Below are 12,612 nucleotides of genomic sequence, written 5' to 3' on the forward strand. Positions count from 1 at the left end.
GTGGGCTGGCACCTGGCCGCAGTCTCGGGGCACCGGGAGCAGCAGGGTCCAGCAAGTGTTCCTGGGTGCAGCCGACATTTGGCCATTGCTTGGTGAGACCCTCCCACAGAGGGGTGGAACAGGTCAAAGCCGCAGTCCTTCAGAAGTAAGGGGCCGGGGAAAACAGCCGCCTCTGACACAAAACTCGGGAGAGAGGTACTGCCTGGAGCTTGGTCACGGAGAGTGAAAAAGCAGGGAGTGGACGAAAGCTGAAGACAGAGGATGAGTGCACAATTCCTGACCTGGGAGAACAGACTGGGTAGCTGGGTGGTGCCATTTTCACTGCTCCTGCGCACGCGCACGCGCATGCTTGTAGGTGCACCTACGAGCACTGCAACAATCCACCCCAGTAGGGTAGCAGCGCCATCTAGTGGAGAGCAGAGCTGTTACACTGAGCCCCGCCCAATTGGGCCAACTTCGTTCTGCAAGAACACAAGTCTCACCACCGGCTTAGTTTGTGGACTATAAAGCACTACACAGACTGACTTCTAGAGGAAAACAAAGTAATTTCAGTCCTACTTCAATCTGTTAGCAGGTTCATCTATTCAATTTTCTTTCTTTTTTTATTTTTCTCTTTTACACTTTTCTTTTTCTTGAATACAGGAGAAAAAATTCATTTTTACTTTCAATTTTTATTAAAAATATTTTTCTTTAATTTTTCTACTGTATTTTTTACTTTTGTGTAAATTTAAAAAATTCTAATTTACTTCCATCATTGCATTTTAGTCTACTTCAGTATATTCATTTTTTCAAATTTTCCAACGATTTCCTTTTTTTTCCTTCTTTTCCTTTTTTTCTCTAATCTATCAAGCCTCTTTCAACACCCAGAACAAAACACACCTAGGATCTGGCATCATTTATTCGCTTTTGTGTGTGTGTATTTGATCTATTAATTTTAATTTTTTTATTTTATTTTAATTTTCTACCTCATTAATTCCTTTTCTCCCTTCAAAATGATGAAATGAAGGAATTCACCCCAAAAGAAAGAACAGGAACAAACGACAGCCAGGGACTTAACCAACACAGATACAAGCAAGATGTCTGAACCAGAATTTAGAATCACGATAATAAGAATACTAGCTAGAGTTGAAAATAGATTAGAATCCCTTTCTGCAGAGATAAAAAAAATAAAAAATAGCCAGAATGAAATTAAAAATGTTATAACTGAGCTGCAATCACGGATGGATGCAGCGGCGGTAAGGATGGATGAGGCAGAACAGAGAATCAGCGATATAGAGGACAAACTTATAGAAAATAATGAAGCAGAAAAAAAGAGGGAGACTAAGGCAAAAGAGCATGATTTAAGAATTAGAGAAATCAGTGACTCATTAAAAAGGAACAACATCAGAATCATAGGGGTCCCAGAAGAGGAAGAGAGAGAAATGGGGGTAGAAGGGTTATGTGAGCAAATCATGGCAGAAAACTTCTCTAACCTGGGGAAAGACACAGACATCAAAATCCAGGAAGCACAGAGGACTCCCATTAGATTCAACAAAAACCGACCATCAACAAGGCATATCATAGTCAAATTCACAAAATACTCAGGCAAGGAGAGAATCATGAAAGCAGTAAGGGAAAAAAAGTCCTTAACCTACAAAGGAAGACAGATCAGCTTTGCAGCAGACCTATCCACAGAAACTTGGCAGGCCAGAAAAGAGTGGCAGGATATATTCAGTGTGCTGAATCAGAAGAATATGCAGCCAAGAATTCTTTATCCAGCAAGGCTGTCATTCAAAATAGAAGGAGCGAGTAAAAGTTTCCCAGACAAACAAAAATTAAAGGAGTTTGTGACCACTAAACCAGCCCTGCAAGAAATTTTAAGGGGAACTCTCTGAGGGGAGAAAAGATGAAAAGAAAAAAAAAAAATATATATATATATATATACCAAAAGCAACAAAGATTAGAAAGGACCAGAGAACACCACCAGAAACTCCAACTCTACAAGCATCATAATGGCAATACATTTATATCTTTCAGTAATCACTCTAAACGTCAATGGACTCAATGCTCCAATCAAAAGACACAGAGTAATAGAATGGATAAGAAAACAAGATCCATCTCTATGCTGTTTACAAGAGATCCACTTTAGACCTAAAGACACCTTCAGATTGAAAGTAAGGGGATGCAGAACCATCTATCATGAGAATGGTCAACAAAAGAAAGTTGGAGTAGCCATACTTATATCAGACAATCTAGACTTTAAAATAAAGACTGTATCAAGAGATACAAAAGGACATTATATCATAATCAAGGGGTCTATCCGCCGAGAAGACCTAACAATTGTAAACATTTATGCGCCAAATGTGGAAGTACCCAAATATATAAATCAATTAATTACAAACATAAAGAAACTCATTGATAGTAATACCATAATAGTAGTAGACTTCAACACCCCACTCACAGCAATGGACAGATCATCTAATCAAAAAATCAACAAAGAAACAATGGCTTTGAATGACACACTGGATCAGATGGACTTAACAGATATATTCAGAACATTTCATCCTAAGGCAGCGGAATATACATTCTTTCCAGTGCACATGGAACGTTCCCCAGAATAGACCATATACTGGGACACAAATCAGCCCTAAGTAAGTACAAAAAGACTGAGATCATACCATGCATATTTTCAGACCACAACGCTATGCAACTTGAAATCAACCACAAGAAAAAATTTGGAAAGGTAACAAATACTTGGAGACTGAAGAACATCCTACTAAAGAATGAATGGGCTAACCAAGCAGTTAAAGAAGAAATTAATAAGTATATGGAAGTCAATGTAAATGATAACACCACAACCCAAAACCTCTGGGACGCAGCAAAGGCAGTCATAAGAGGAAAGTATATAGCAATCCAGGCCTTCCTAAAGAAGGAAGAAAGATCTCAGATACACAACCTAACCTTACGCCTTAAGAAGCTGGAAAAAGAACAGCAAATAAAACCCAAAACCAGCAGAAGACAGGAAATAATAAAGATTAGAGCAGAAATTAATGCTATTGAAACCAAAAAACCCAGTAGAACAGATCAATGAAACCAGAAGCTGGTTCTTTGAAAGAATTAACAAAATTGATAAACCACTAGCCAGTTGGATCAAAAAGAAAAAGGAAAGGACCCAAATAAATAAAATCAAGAATGAAAGAGGAGAGATCACAACCAACCCAGCAGAAATAAAAACAATAATAAGAGAATATTATGAGCAATTTTATGCCAATAAAATGGGTAATCTGAAAGAAATGGACAAATTCCTAGAAACATATATACTACCAAAACTGAAACAAGAAGAAATAGAATATTTGAACAGACCCATAACCAGTAAGGAAATCCAATTAGTAATAAAAAATCTGGCAAAAAACAAGAGTCCAGGGCCAGATGGCTTTCCAGGGGAATTCTACCAAACATTTAAGGAAGAGTTAACACCTATTCTCTTGAAGATGTTCCAAAAAATAGAAATGGAAGGAAAACTTCCAAACTCTTTCTATGAAGCCAGCATTACCTTGATTCCAAAATCAGACCATGACCCCACTAAAAAGGAGAACTACAGACCAATTTCCCTGATGAACATGGATGCAAAAATCCTCAACAAGATATTAGCCAACTGGATCCAACAATACATTAAAAAAATTATTCACCACGACTAAGTGGGATTTATACCTGGGATGCAGGGCTGGTTCAATATCTGCAAAACAACTAACGTGATTCATCACATTAATAAAAGAAAGGACAAGAACCATATTATCCTCTCAATAGATGCAGAGAAAGCATTTGACAAAATACAGCATCCTTTCTTGATAAAAACCCTCAAGAAAGTAAGTATAAAAGGATCATATCTTGAGATCATAAAAGCCATGTATGAACGACCCAACACTAATATCTTCCTCAATGGGGAAAAACTGACAGCTTTCCCCCTAAGGTCAGGAACAAGACAGGGATGTCCACTCTCGCCACTGTTATTCAACATAGTATTGGAAGTCTTAGCCTCTGCAATCAGGCAACACAAAGAAATAAAAGGCATCCAAATCGGCCAGGAGGAGGTGAAACTTTCACTCTTCGCAGATGACATGATACTCTACATGGAAAACCCAAAAGATTCCACCAAAAAACTGCTAGAATTGATTCATGAATTCAGCAAAGTTGCAGGATATAAAATCAATGCATAGAAATCGGTTGCATTCGTATACACCAACAATTAAGCAACAGAAAGAGAAATCAAGGAATCGCTTTCATTTACAGTTGCACAAAAAACCATAAAATACCTAGGAATAAATCTAACCAAAGAGGTGAAAAATCTATACACTGAAAATTATAGAAAGCTTATGAAAGAAATTGAAGAAGATGCAAAAAAATGGAAAAAGATTCCATGCTCCTGGATAGGAAGAACAAATATTGTTAAAATATCGATACTACCCAAAGCAATCTACATATTCAATGCAATCCCTATCAAAGTAACACCAGCATTCTTTACTGAGCTAGAACAAATAATCCTAAAATTTGTATGGAACCAGAAAAGACCCTGAATAGTCAAAGCGATCTTGAAAAAGAAAACCAGAGCAGGAGGCATCACAATCCCAGACTTCAAGTTATACTACAAAGCTGTCATCATCAAGACAGTGTGGTACTGGCACAAGAACAGACACTCATATCCATGGAACAGAATAGAGAACCCAGAAATGGACCCACAAACATATGGCTAACTAACCTTTGACAAAGCAGGAAAGAATATCCAATGGAATAAAGACAGTCTCTTCAGCAAGTGGTGCTAGGAAAACTGGGCAGCGACATGCAGAAGAATGAATCTGGACCACTTTCTTGCACCCTACACAAAAATAAACTCAAAATGGATCAAAGACCTCAATGTAAGACAGGAAGCCATCAAAATCCTCAAGGAGAAAGCAGGCAAAAACCTCTTTGATCTTGGCTGCAGCAACTTCTTACTTGACACGTCTCCAGAGGCAAGGGAAACAAGCAAAAATGAACTACTTGGACCTCATCAAAATGAAAAGCTTCTGTACAGTGAAGGAAACAATCAGCAAAACTAAAAGGCAACCGACAAAATGGGAGAAGATATTTGCAAATGACATATCAGATAAAGGGTTAGTATCCAAAATCTATAAAGAACTTATCAAACGCAACACCCAAAAAACAAATAATCCAGTGAAGAAATGGGCAAAAGACATGAATAGACACTTCTCCAAAGAAGACATCCAGATGACCAACCGACACATGAAAAAATGCTCAACATCCCTCATCATCAGGGAAATACAAATCAAAACCACAATGAGATACCACCTGACACCTGTCAGAATGGCTAACATTACAACTCAAGCAACAACAGATGTTGACGAGGATACGGAGAAAGAGGATCTCTTTTGCATTGTTTGTGGGAATGCAAGCTGGTGCAGCCACTCTGGAAAACAGTACGGAGGTTCCTCAAAAAACTAAAAATAGAACTACCCTACGACCCAGCAACTGCACTACTAGGCATTTATCCACGGGATACAGGTGTGCTGTTTCAAAGGGACACACGCACACCATGTTTATAGCAGCACTATCAACAATAGCCAAAGTATGGAAAGAGCCCAAATGTCCATCAATGGATGAATGGATAAAGAAAAATGGTATGTATATACCATGGAGTATTACTTGGCAATCAAAAAGAATGAAATCTTGCCATTTGCAACTACATGAATGGAACTGGAAGGTATTATGCTAAGTGAAATTAGTCAGAGAAAGACAAAAATCATGACTTCACTTATATGAGGACTTTAAGAGACAAAACAGATGAACATAAGGGAAGAGAAACAAAAATAATAAAAAACAGGGAGGGGGACAAAACGGAAGAGCCTCATAAATATGGAGAATAAACTGAGGATTACTGGAGGGGTGTGGGAGGGGAATGGGCTAAATGGGTAAGGGGCATTAAGGAATCTACTCCTGAAATCATTGTTGCACTATATGCTAACTAATTTTTATGTAAATTAAAAAAAAAAGAAGATGTGGTATGTATATACAATGGAGTATTACTCGGCAATCAAAACGAATGAAATATTGCCATTTACAACAATGTGGATGGAGCTATAGGGTATTATGCTAAGCGAAATAAGTCAGCCAGAGAAAGACAAATATCATGACTTCACTCATGTGGAATTTAAGATACAAAACAGATGAACATAAGGGAAGGGAAGCAAAGATAATATAAAAACAGGGAGGGGACCAAACATAAGAGACTCTTAAATACAGAGAACAAACTGAGGGTTGCCAGAGGGGCTGTGGGGGGGGGGGGTGAGCTAAATGGGTAAGGAGCATTAAGGAAGACACTTGTTGGGATGAGAACTGCGTGTTATACATAGGGGATAATTCACTGGAATCTACCTCTGAAATCACTATTGCAATATATGCTAACTAAGTTGGATGTAAATAAAAAAAAAAAAAAAAGGAAATTGACATAGCTTTATGTCAAACAACTGGGAAGAACCATGGTGGAGATAGGGAGCAGGAAGGCGAGCCAGTAAAGGGATTGTTAAAGGTGTGGTTTATAGAAGAAGACTGTTAGCAGCCTAGGGAGAAGGGTGATTCTACAAGAAAAAGGAAGTGGTCAAAAGTATCAAATGCTTAGAGCCTAAGGAGGCTGAGGCTTCAAAAAGGCAGTTGGGCTTGGTGATTAATGCACCATGGTGACCTTCAAGGGGCAGTTTCAGAAGGAGGCCAAGGGAAAAGTCACAAAGAGAAAATGGGGTGGGGCTAGTGAAAAGGTGAAGGAGTGGTTACAGACTATTCATTCTAGAAGTTTGTTACGGTGAATTATAGAGTAGAGAACTGGTTTGTAGCTTCCAGGAATAATAGGTAACTCATTCATTTATTTGTTTACTAGGGCCATATTTATTAGAGCCTACTATGTGCTGGTTCACTGTTAGGTGAATAAGGTGGGCCTGATCCCCAGTATTACGGAACTTGCATTCTAGTGTGGAGGGATAGTCTGTAAACAATGAAGACAACTTCAGATATTGAAAGTGGTATTGATGAAAATAAAATAAGGCATGAAATAAGCACATAGCTGTTTATGGAAAGAGAAGGTGTGTAGATCTTGAGGCAGGAATGAGCACCATATGTTCAAGGAACCCAAAGGACCGTGTGTCTAGTGCTTGATACACTAGGGGGAGAGTGATAGGAGACATCAGAGAGACACAGGGAAGGACTTTGAATTTTATTCCATGTTTACGAGAACAGACACCATTGGTGGATTTTAAATAGGGGAGTGACATGATCAGATTTACAACTATCAAATTCTCTTTGGCTGCTCTGTGAAGAATGGATTATAGAAGAAAGCATGAGTTCAAGCTTGGACACATTAATGAGAAGCTGCTGAATAATTCAGCAAAGGGGTAAGCATGGCTTAGACCAGACAGGTAGCCCAGAAAATGGGGAGAAGGGGTCAGATTTGGGATATGTTTTGGTGGTAGAATCTCCAATAGGGTACGGTAAATGATGCTGAGGATAAGGGGAAAAGAAAAATGAAGGGTGACTCTTAGGTTTTTGGCCCGAGTGACTACATAAACAGTAAAAACATTTCCTGATATGGGAAGACTGGAGGAGGTGCAGATATGGGGTGTGGTATGGTGGTAGGGATCAGGGGTTTCATTGTGCTTATACGGGACTTGTTTTGACCCATCCAAGTGGAGGTGGAGTTCATAGGAGTGGCTGGAGTCAAGTGCTGTCCTAGTGAAGGGCTGTATATTTGTAAGGCATAGATTGAGGGCAGGAATATGCTGGAAAGAAGAAGAGAGGAGGAAAATGAGGAAGGTGGGTTTGGGAGGGGGTGAAGAAGGATTCGATCACTGGCCCAGAGAGGGTTTCCATGGAAAGCAGGAGGGACACCACTGATGCAGAAAAGGAAATAAAGGCATATGTAGCAATAGAGTCTTTAGAAGTGGAAGGAAGAAAGGAGACAAGGCTTAGGCTGAATGCCCTCTGTTGTCTCTCTGAAGTGAGAGATGAAGTCTCCTGGTCAGGGGGATTTGAGTGAGAGGAACTGTTGGAGCCTGAGGACAGAGGAGGTTTGGGATAACATTTTGGAGAATCATTTGAGAGTAGAGAGCATGGAGTGAGAAAAGCCCTTGACCTCAGAGTCCTTAATGACCCTAAGGCAAGAACAAGGAACCTGAATGGAATAACCCAGTGAGGGCATGTGTGGGATACAGAAAGACCCTAGAGCACTGAGTGGGGCTGGGGCGTTAGGTTCCTGGTGTAGGCAAAAGGCTAGGTGTTTGCAGCAGCATAAAAATGAGGAAGTGCAACTAAAGTCCACAGACCACAGTTTCAGCATCCCTTGGCAGTCTGTTCCAGAAAGCCAGGGCTCCAACCCAGATCTCTGAGTCAGGCCATGCAATTTAATTAGATCCCTGGGTGATGTCCTTTGTGTATTAAAATTTGTGATGAGCTGCAGTAGGGAATGAGGATTTCAAGGGTTAAACATTTTGAAAAATAAGAATGGTGTGTTCCTGCAGAAGGTCAGAGGAGCTTTCTTATTGATTAATTTAATACATTTTCCTTTTTACAGATCTTTATGTTTTCCTGATTTTAAAAAAGAATGTACACCTGTTTCAGAAGTGGAACTATGGGCAGGTACGAAGGCACTAATGTCCAGCCACATTCCTAGGGACTCTTTCTTTTTTTTTTTTTTTTTTTTAATTTTTTTTTCAGCGTTTTTATTTATTTTTGGGACAGAGAGAGACAGAGCATGAACGGGGGAGGGGCAGAGAGAGAGGGAGACACAGAATTAGAAACAGGCTCCAGGATCCGAGCCATCAGCCCAGAGCCCGATGCGGGGCTCGAACTCATGGACCGCGAGATCGTGACCTGGCTGAAGTCGGACGCTTAACCGACTGCGCCACCCAGGCGCCCTCCTAGGGACTGTTTCAATAACAGAAGGAACTGAGTAATGACTGTGAGGCTCCCTGCAAGTTTAGTCTCTCCCAGGGAGTTATCACCAGGAGGCAGTTTAGCAGCAGAGCATTTGTTTCTTCATAAGATGACCTTCAGCCAGTTACTTAGCCCCTATTTCTTTATCAGCAAAATGGGTATGTAAGTAATATTACATAGGGTTAATGTAAATATTACATTAAAAATTTATGCAAATACTTTAATAAAAGCCCCAAAAGTTATTATTACATGTACTAGGGTGAGAAATCACCAGGCAAAACAAACTTTTAATGCATGTAATATAAAAGTTCCCCTGCTTGGTGGTCTTTGGGCCACTTCCTGTACAAACTACTAATTTGAAGATCCTTATCAGCATGACAGTTTAGGAGAAGAACCCTGGAGGACTGACGAGACAGTATACATGCCTAATGTGAGGCACATGGTCAGGGAATGGAAGCCAAGGTCTGTGCAAAGGGGAACAAGTCATGAAGACTTTGGTGTGGGAAATTAGAAGCAACAGAGCAAAATTTCAGGTCCTGGGATGGAACACAGGTTTCTCCTGGGGCTTCCTCCACTTTGGGGCTTTCCTTTTCCGTTTCCCATTAGTCCCCAGATTCAATGTAAATTGCTTTTGCAGTTAATAGCTGCAAATCAAAACTATAAAAACCAGGAAATAAATGTATGCCCATACATAAATGTATGCCCCTGACGAGGCTGGGGGTGGGGGGTGTTAAACAATTTGGAGATCTCCCACTTTCTCATGGTAGCTTGCCAACATATTTAAATAAGCACTGATGGGGGCACCTGGGTGGCTCAGTCGGTTGGATGACTGACTTCGGCTCAGGTCGTGATCTCACAGTCAGTGAGTTCAAGCCCCTCATGAGGCTCTGTGCTGACAGCTCAGAGCCTGAAGCCTGCTTCAGATTCTGTGTCTCCCTCTCTCTCTGCTACTCCCCACTCGTGCTCTGTCTCTCTCTGTCTCTCAAAAATGAATAAACATTAAAAAAAATTTTTTTTAAAGCACTGATGAAACGCTATGATACATGTTCAGCATAATGCCATACAAGGGTATATGAGGTGTTTAATTTGCCATGTGGCACCTGTAAGGTTGAAGGAGTACATACCTTCTAATGCACTAAGTGTGTCCCTCTTTTTGAAAGTCCCTCTAACTATGGGTTGTGCTTGAGCTACAGCACTAATATATTTTTGTATGAGAGAATAATGAAAAACCCTGGTCTTGCTTCTTTAACATCCTTTGCACCCTTTGTCTTTCCTGGGGAACAAATGGGGGATTGAAATTATTTTATGCACGGTAGATTTGTTTGCAAAGGCAAAGTTGGTACACTTTGGGCAGCACAGTCTTAACCTCATTTTTGCAATTCTTCTGGAGAAAGATGCACACTATCATTAATTCCTTGAGGAGTGACACATGTGATTTTGGAGCTTCCTTGGATTTAATACAAAAACAACCACTTACAGAATAGGTAGCCTGGGCCCAGCACCGTGCTAGGTACTTAGCAAGCACTGTTTTATTCCAACTTCACACTAACCCTCTGAGGCAGTTCCTTCTGTTATTCCCAGATAAGGGCACCGAGGCTCAGAAGGGTGAAGTAAATTGGACAAATTTACGCGACTAGTTAGAACAGCGGAGATGGGATTCAAACCCAGATTTTGCACTTGTAATCAATGTTACATTTTCTCTTATTCCTCACAGTCTTCCTCTGGATGTCATTCAAATCTCTTGCTACCTTTAACATCTACTGTAGCAGGAATTCTCCAGCCTTCTAAGGTTACGTTTTCTTTTAGCATCCAAATAAAACGACTCTGTTCCTGTATACCTGAGAAATCTAACCACCTCACCAATGTTTCCAAAACTTCTGAAGGGTGGAGAAGACTTACATTCTTTCACCCCTTCTCATTCTGAACTCTTCCTTCTATCTTGTTCTCATTACCTGCCCCTGACATTAAGCAGTTACTGTTCACAGTCAACGTATAGCCTCACATCCTGCACATGCACACAGCTTTTCCTTCTCCATTACCCTGAACACTGCTCATCCAAAGGGAGAATATATCAGCTAGGTTTTCTGTAAAGCAGAAATTGAGACAGAATTAGGAGTGGAAGAGGTTTGCTGAGAAGGGGAGGTGGTAATCCCATACAAGATGAAAGAAAAAAGAATCAGAGTTGGGCAGAGAAAGCCTTCAGACTGCCGTATAGATCTGACAGGGGTGGTCTTGAATATCAGTCTCAAAGGGTAATCCTCCTAATGGAGACTATTTTGAGCTTTGTGTGGAAGAAGAAGTGGCCCAAGATGATAATATACATGGACTCATGAAGTGGCAGATGGCGTGGTCAGGGTCCTATAAAGAAAAAGATTAGGGGAGGAGCCAGATGGCGGGACAGCATGGAAGTTTTGTGTCTTGCATCCATGAAATACAGCCAGATCAACACTAAACCACCCTGCACACCTAGAAAACTGGTTTGAGGATTAACACCACAATCTGCACAACCTGAACCACAGAACTCAGCAGGTATGTGGTGCAGAGAGGTGAACTGGGGGAGACAGAAGCCTCTGAGGGCAAGGAACTCTCTTTGCATCCAGAGAGAGGAGGGGGGCAGGGGGTGGGGGAGAATACGGGAAATAAACAGGGGAGCACAGAGTCTGAAACTCTGCAGCTCAATACCTGGCCGTGCTCTGGTGAGAAGCGTGAATCCCCAGGAGCAGAGTGAAGTCCAGGGTCTTTGGGCCACATGGGGAGAAGTGGTTCCTCTTCTGGGAATACTCCCCACAGGCAAAGGTCCCAGCAGATCCTGGAGAACAACCACAGCCGTTGGTGGTGGAACAAGGTTTTTATGAGTGAATCCTGGTGCCAGATGTGTGTTGTGATTTTCCATAATCCCTGAAAGATCGCCGCCAGACGATCGTGTGAACTTTTTCTGGGGTGGGCTGGCAGCCTGCCGCAGTTTCTGGGTATTGGCAGCAGCGCAGTCTCAAACGTTCCTGGGTGTGGCTGACACCTGCCCATTGCTCCATGAGACCCTCCCGTAGAGGGGTAGAACGGGTCATAGCTGCAGTCCCTCAGAAGTACGGGTCGGGAAAACAGCCGCATGTGAGATAAAACTCAGGAGGGAGGTGCTGCCTGGCAACCTGACGGCTTGGTCACGGACAGCGTAAAAGCGGGAAGTGGATGGAAGCCAGAGACGGAGGACGGGTGCACAATTGCTGATCGCAGAGAACGGAGTTCCAATACTAGAGACTGGGAGCTGGGTGACGCCATTTTTCACTGCTCCCGCGCATGCACGCACACACACCTACAAGCGCTACAACAATCCACCCTAGTAAGCTAAGCAGCGCCATCTAGTGGAGAATGGAACCATTACACTAAGCCCAACGGACTGGTCCAACCCGGCTCTTCAGGAACACCGCAAATCTCTCCTCCTGCTTAGTTTATGGACTATAAAGTGCTTCATAGTTTGACTTCTAGAAGAAAACAATGTAATTTCAATCGTATTTCAAGTCTGTTTGCTGGTCCATCTATTCAATTTTCTTTTTTTTTCTTTTCTTTTTCTTGAATACAGAAAGGGAAAAAATTTATTTTTATTTTCAATTTTTATTAAAAATATTTTTCTTTAATTTTTTTCTACTATACTTTTTACTT

The sequence above is a fragment of the Felis catus genome, chromosome A3 (assembly GCF_018350175.1).
Source record: "Felis catus isolate Fca126 chromosome A3, F.catus_Fca126_mat1.0, whole genome shotgun sequence".
NCBI classification, from domain to species: Eukaryota; Metazoa; Chordata; class Mammalia; order Carnivora; family Felidae; genus Felis; species Felis catus.